The sequence below is a fragment of the Austrofundulus limnaeus genome, unplaced genomic scaffold (assembly GCF_001266775.1).
Source record: "Austrofundulus limnaeus strain Quisiro unplaced genomic scaffold, Austrofundulus_limnaeus-1.0 Scaffold2, whole genome shotgun sequence".
In the NCBI taxonomy this organism is placed as follows: domain Eukaryota; kingdom Metazoa; phylum Chordata; class Actinopteri; order Cyprinodontiformes; family Rivulidae; genus Austrofundulus; species Austrofundulus limnaeus.
In genome coordinates, this window is record NW_013952404.1 from 2,401,072 (window position 1) to 2,408,626 (window position 7,555).

Sequence of the window (7,555 nt, forward strand, 5' to 3'; positions counted from 1 at the left end):
GCAATTATGCTGAGTCAGGCTTGATTTTTAGTCATCTTTTCCTGTTAAATAAATCAAATCAAATCAAATCAAATCAAAAACTACAGTTAAAAACAAAATGGAAGATCGCCTAGTTACAGTGGTTATTTAAGCTTGTATAAAGCTAAAAGAGACCACATGCTTGACAGAAGAGATGAGACAAAAAGGTGCAACCTGGAGGTGACGTGACCTTCGTCTTCAGGGTAGCTTTGTCCTCAGGCTGTGTACACACTGAGAGAGAAACCAAAGGTGTCTGTAAACAAAAAAGGAACGCTGTACAGACAAGAGGAACTGATAAGCTCCCTGACTACCTAAATACAGACTCATCAATCACTCCTTTAAAAGCCTTGAAGGAACATATTGAAATGAYTTCTCTTAGTTTGCATTTTTCGGCAGCTGTTTTTTAATGGTAAAAATGAATGATTTGTGTTCAATTAATTTTTGTTTTGAATATTTACCAGTAACATGTAAACACAACAAAAGATTAAATTGCACTTCATGTTTTGTTTGTCTTTTGTCTGATTCTCGTTTTTAGTTCAGTGTCTCTTGATCTAATTTTTAGACTTTTTGACTTTGCAGCATTGTTTGCTTTTGTTAAAATGATGAGAATATATTTACCCTCACCTGCTTCTCAGAGGTGTGTAAAGTATCCAAAAGTTGTTCTCAAGTAAGAGTAAAAAAGTATTTTGTACTGAGGCTATTTGAGTAACTGATCATAATATCTTAAAATAATGTCATCAGACTAACAAAGGTTAGAAAGTTATGTGCACATTCTGGTATTTTAAAAAACTAAAATTAAAAAATGACAAATTCCAGCTGAAGAAAGACTTTTCCAAGACAATCTTTACTTACTGTGAAACTAATACTTACAGTAGCACTTAAGTCGCGCTTTGGAGCACGCACAGTGCACGTGCACAGGTGTTTCATACTTGGCCTTTACATTGTTGTASATTTCTCCAAAATGACAYGTGGAAGTACATTTTACAACTTGTGGAAATGYTGTAAGTAGGAGAGAAAAAGCTTGACAGACAAACARATTATTTGAATGGTGCACGGCAGGCGCAGCCTTTGCAGAGTTACAAAAATTCGGAGGTGCACGACCTCGCGCCAGGACAGCGCGCGGGTCCAACGCGCAGGGGCGGGGACGGTTCTATTGCGTCACATGTGCACCCTTGCRCAACGTGTCGAGCATGAACCTAGCTTTACTTACACTTTAACTTAAACTGCATGTTTCTCTCTGATGCATTTCTMGTTGAARCATGTTTGTTCTTCAGTGAAGTTACTTGCAATRAGCAGAGTATTCCAAAACTTTACTCAAGTAAGAGCAATGCTTCAAAATAATATTACTGAAACAAAGTAAAAAGTATGGTGGAGAAAAACTATTCCTAAAAGTTACCCCCCCCCCCCAAAAAAAAAGAAAAGAAAATGAAGAAAAAATAAGTTTCTCAAGTAAATATAACTGAGTAAATGTAATTGTACCAACCACCGCTGCTGACCTTCTGAGTTTTGCTTTTAGGTCCACTTCAACACAAATTGTGTTATTCCAATCAGTCAAACTTTATTCTAGGCACTATATGTTGATCAATAGATGCAGCTTTGTTTTCTAAGGAATGCTCTTCTCTCACAGAGTCTAAAAACTGAACTGGATAGAGGAAAAATAAACATAAATAAAACTCAAGTGAAAAGCTTTTYCTGTGTTCAACCTCAGGCAGAGGTTTGTATGTCAACAAGGCTTTCAAGAAAACAGAAGAAGTCAGAGAAAATCTGTGAAGCTGAGGTCAATCAAAGTCCAGACTCGAAATCCGTGAAGGATCTCTGGAGTGTAATAATACCTGCACACTGATACTCTGAATCCAAGCTGGTTGAGCTGAATTGTTGCTACCAGGGAGGATGAATGGTAGGCTGAGACGCTGGTGTAGGGTCTCAGTCATCCAGGTTATTGTTCTTTTTAAAAAGGTAAGCAGGTCACGATGGTGTGATCATTCTCAAGAAGGCCTGAGGCTGTGATTGTGAATACAGGGCTGGCTGCTTCTGTAGATGGGATTTTATTTCTTTATATTTTTCCATAAACTGTCAAAATGCTCCAATATTAACTTAGYATTGTATGTAATCGGTTGGGGGAACGGTAATGCAAAAAGAGCTTGCGCAAAACTTGAACAAGACTAAAAGGAATTCCATATCTACTCCAGATGGGTGTGACAGCTGATCTTGACATCAGATCTCCTGTCACTGTTCAGAGACTGRGAGCTGTGGAGAAAGCTGGACGTTTGGAGGTGGTGTTGATCCTCTTGTGAGGGAGTTTTCCTGTGCAAACACACGAGGCCTCATTACTCACAGCTAAAAAAGCCATCCAAGTCACCTTTTACACTCACAACGGACCGTCCCACCCACTCATCCCAGCCGCAAGCCAAGGATGGGCTGGGGTGCAGAGTTCCCTTCGAGACAATATTAACAGCRTTAGACAGTTTGGCTCAAGTCTTTGACATGTTATTTCTCTTTCTATCTCCTTTTAAACAATCTTGAGTAAAGTTGTCTTAAACAAATGTACTTTGTCTAATACAAGTGGATGGGTGGGACTGTTTTGTGAGGCAAATCCTGAATGCTTCAAGGCCTTGAATACGAGGATTTCACAAACACTGTCCAGTGATGCGTTCCAAAATTGATAAACAGGTTAAAGGCCATCAAAGCTCAGCAGCGTCACTGTTTGAGACAGTTGGGTTGAGTTATGAGAAAAAGGTACATTCCCAGGGATGACATCCCATGCTCAGAAATGGTTAAAACAAGCGCTGGCTGCAGGCATGTAGCTCCAACAAGAAACATGTGGACAGCTGGCTAATGYAACTGCAGCTGATGCTAAATGGAGGCCTGGACTCTTCCCTTCAACCAGCTTGAGGATTTCATTCATGCTTGAGTGAATCCAGATCGCATGAGACAAGCCCAGCGATGCTCCACACACCACAGTGAAAACAACTCATTTCATCCTTGGACAAGAAGCAGAACGCTGGATGAGCATCTCCTTTTCATCACTTGTTTCTGTGAAAATGTGTGTGTGTGTGAGGGGGTGAATGGAAAGAGAATACTTCAAATAATACTATAAGTAATGCAGAATAAAGGTTATGCATGAGTACATACCAGGTGGCAAGTAATGCACGTGAAAACAGGGGAGGGCAGGAATTAGGTGAGGGGGCTGTGATGAAAAACACATGTGAGCCAGAGATGCGGTCAGAGGGGAAATTTGCTTTTACCATCATTCCATCATTTTTGTGTGAGCGTAAAAAAAATGCAGCTTTTCTTCCCCCCACCRTCCCACATTCGATCCTGTGGCCTCGAGTGGCTCCTACCCCGCAACAGTTTTCGTTTCGCCTGATGTAAACACTTCCATATGCGACCAGAGCGTGTTAAAGAGTGGACTTTGTACTCAGCCACAAATCTCTGCAGCACCGGCGTCCAACAAAACATCTGTGATGATTCACAGTCCAAGTTTTCGATATGCATGCAGTGCCGTACACATGGGGATGGATAGTTTGTGAGTGAGGGGAAAGGAAAGGAGAGGGGTGCAGTAAAGGGGGGAGGAAGTACTGGAATGAAAAGTGTCTTGTCGACAAAAGTGAAATATCTGAGGCTTGGCTGGGAACCAGAATTTTGGGTGTGGAGGTTTATTGTGATGTTCTGGTTTGGAACCAGAAGCCTCTCTTTTTTTCTCTTGAGCATCAAGAGTTTGGAAGAAGCCCTGGCATTCGAAGAGCTGTGAAGCTGAGGCTTTGACTGTGGTGGGGCAGTGAGGGTTCTGGTTATGGTGCGAAGCAAAATGTGTGCTGTAACAGTGGGCAGAGCTGAGCAATGATCAGTGYGTGGCATATTTAGCCTTTTTACTTCTAGTTTGGGGTGAGTCCGTCACGCCTTCAGAAAAGGGGTTCAGGTGATTTGGTGGTGACTCAATGAAGGAGCAATTCGCAGAATCATTGAGGCGTTGACTGCAGGAATTAAAACACTGCACTGACATGTGGTGGTGAAGAAAAAGCTGAGCAGCCAGGCAAAGTGTTTACTTCAGTGATCTGTTTTAACTGGCATTTGGTTCATGAATCAAAAAGACGAGAATCAGTGCTCAAYTGAGTTTACTTTGAAAGGTACCTGAAAGCTGGGATGAGGAACTCTACGCAATTTTGCACTGGAAAGGCTGGTCTTATTCTACCCTGGTTAGCTGGCTAGCTAATTTGGAATCAGTAAACACTTATTCTGATCATGTTATTTTGGTTGTGGAAAACTGACCTGGCTGCACACATGTGCTCCATGTCAACCTGACATACATGTAGTTCCACCTAGCTAGGTGCTAATATGTCTAGGAAGCAATACTGGTCGGTTTGTGACAAAACAATCCTGTTAGAAACTTTGAAAGAACTCAAAATTATAGAACACCTTAATGGTCCAAAGTGTAGGAACACGGATTGCAGTAACGTCTCCACTGTTATTAAAACCTTTTGGTGCATGTAAACCCTCGTCATGACCGGATTAATTCATCTTATGCCCATATAACGATACATTCAGTCGATTTAATCCTAATACATTTCAATCCGGTTGATTGTGTTTGCATTGAGCAGAAAGCCACCTCGATGTGGGTGGGATCTTAATATTAAACATGCAAATCTTATTTCATTTTATTTACGACACAACAATAATGGACTACACCAAACTCGAAGGAAAAGTACCAAAGGCTGTAGTGGACCGTCCAGCAGTATGATGAGGCAAGGCAACAGAAAATGGTAAGCTACATTTGATGTGTAAGAAAATTGAGTGTCCATTATTTGAAATCGAGACGAAACCACATAAATGTTGAATAAATTAACATGTGAAGAGAAGAGGACCATACAACACCAGTGACCGGAGTGAGCGGTGGTTTAATGTTCTCTGTGCAAACAAGGAGCCAACGCTGAAGAAAACCGGAAGTCCCGGCATATAAATACATGCTCATCAGTGCCTGGTACACCCACTACTGGCCTACGACTGAATCGCAGACACTCAGACAAAAAATCTGTCCTTATGTTTGATTAACATTTTTTATGTGTTGTGATGGTGTTCCGGGCATGTATCTAAACTATTTTAATCAAGACATAATAATAGTCAAACAGCGGATTATAAAAGCCAATACTTGAAAAAGGAAAACCATGAAAATGGTGTAGTGCTTTTAAAATCAGTTTCTAACAGGACTAATAAATTTTTTCAGATTATAGTTAAAGTCATGAGAAAACAAAAACAGAAAATTATTCAAGTCAAATTACTTTTATTTGTGTGTGGAGTAAACTGCCCCAAATCAAGTGAGCCAATCAAATTGGGTTAATGCAAATGCTCTGAAACTGGGTTTGAAGCCAGGCTGGTCCTGGTTGGCCTGCTCTGGGCCTTGCAGTGTAAAAAAGAGCTAAAGTGAAGCCACTGCACACCTCTTTGTTGAAAAGAGTCAGCTGGTGGTTTGGGCATCTGATCAGGACTCCTCCTAGTCATTTTAGGACATTTGCATCACACCGCAATACTTTAAGCAGCTGCAACTTTGCTTCTTTGTTTGATGTTTTTACAGCGTTTTTATTCCAACTTTAGTTTTAAAATTGAAGTTAAGAAATTTGTCACATTACCTATGAGTCCCTTCTGACCTCTGCAAGTGCAAAAATGATGCATATTTCTGTTTTGTTGCCGTTTATGTTAGTCATTAAAACCAGACAACAACAATTTGAGGAGGAGTCAGCAGTCATTAGAGGATCTGCTCCTCGTAGCACTTTCAGCTGGCTTCAGTGTTAGATTGCTGTGCTCAGCTATAGTGTGAATATGACTGCATACACAGTATAGGTTTATGGTTGATTAAGTTTACCACAGAGTCCCAATGCAGGCTAAAACTGTGTCTCTTAAATTCAAAATTAATGGTTGGTTCTCAGTTTATGTGTATGAATACTTGGTTGTTTAATTTCACCCAACCCTTCTCACTTTTTCCTTCTTCCCAGTACTGTGTTTCTCTGAAAGCTCCCAGCTTTAGGAGAAAATGAAGTTTTTATCCTTAGAAATTAAATACAGCATAAAAATGCTATTCAGTCACGAGTAAATCTATAACCCAGAGGTGTTTTCCGTTCCTCCCCAACCAAACCTTGTCATGCACAACAGAAGTACATGAAAACATCAGAAGTTATCAGCAGGGAAATCTGCTTTGAGCATTCATGAGGACTTTAACAGTTCCAAAGTGTTATCTAAAACGATTAAACACATAAAAGAGGGGGGGGATTATGAGATCCAGACAGAGCAAATTTAAGCTTAAAAATGGATTCAAAAACAGCATAAAATATTTAATAATTGATTATATTTCTTGATTTCAGGATGTTTAAAGAACTCAAAACGTTTCCAGATTATCTGAAAAGTTAAGAAAAACTTTAAAAATCAAACTGTAATAGATGTTTTGGCTCCCTCTGAAACCAAAAACAAAATTTTTGACATTTATCTCCAAGCCCTCAGATTTATAATAATAATATAAAACACATTTTCCAAGTGTTTGTTAAAAGAGGATAATTTATTGTGATTGGGTTTGGCTTAGTGATAATTTAAGTTCTTCGTATACTTTACTGCTGAGTACAAAATATAAAGTGTGGACTGAAGTCAAAATGAGTTTAGCACATTTTTAAAATGTATTTCAGTGTTTAAAAAAAGTAAAATGGGCAATTCAGTTAATTAGCTTGTTAGTGTTGTGGCCTTTTTCTGTCATTTTTGGAAAAGGTCAGTTTCAACATTTTCAAGACTCTTTTAATGACTCCTCGTACCCAACAGTCTGAAGCTTTAGCAGCTTTAAAATATGATTTTTTTGTGTCCTCACTGTAAATTGTTTCCATTTGAAGTTGACAAACACACTTTTAAATTATGCACCATCTAACTTACCCTTCAGGAACATATTTTCCTTTCACAACATCAAACATTTCCACTGATAATGATGAATGTTTGCAACTCTTAACAATTTCATTACAGCCAATAAAGATTTCCTTTTTGATGTTTAACAAAACTAAACAATTTCTTGTTGTTAAATAGTAGCCGTACAAATTCAATTAACAACCATCCTGATTTAATACTCGTTTTCCAAAACCGTTCCCTTCCTTCCATCCAAAACATTAAACGTACTTAGAAGAGATCCCAGTAAATCTGTTTCACATCCTGGTCAGCCATGTCTGCCAAGTAAAATCAAATCAGCCCTGCAGTTGGACTGCAAGAGGGAGGAGCTGGGGGAGAGTGATAGAAAATGTAAAAGAGGTCAGATTTCATACTGCCATCCATCATTTTAACACTTAGATTTTTGTGCATTTTAGCAGTGTGTGTGTGTGTGTGTGTGTGTGTGTGTGTGTGTGGTGAAGGGATGGGATGTGTCAGGTGAGTGCGCTGAGGGAGTGTGCACATTTAAGATAAACTAGTCTGATGAAAGCGCAGCCCTCAGCCTTGTAGTGGCCCCATCATTCATCTGCTGATGTCACCTGAGTGAGTGCGTGTGTGTGTGTGTGTGTGTGTGTGTGTGTGTGTG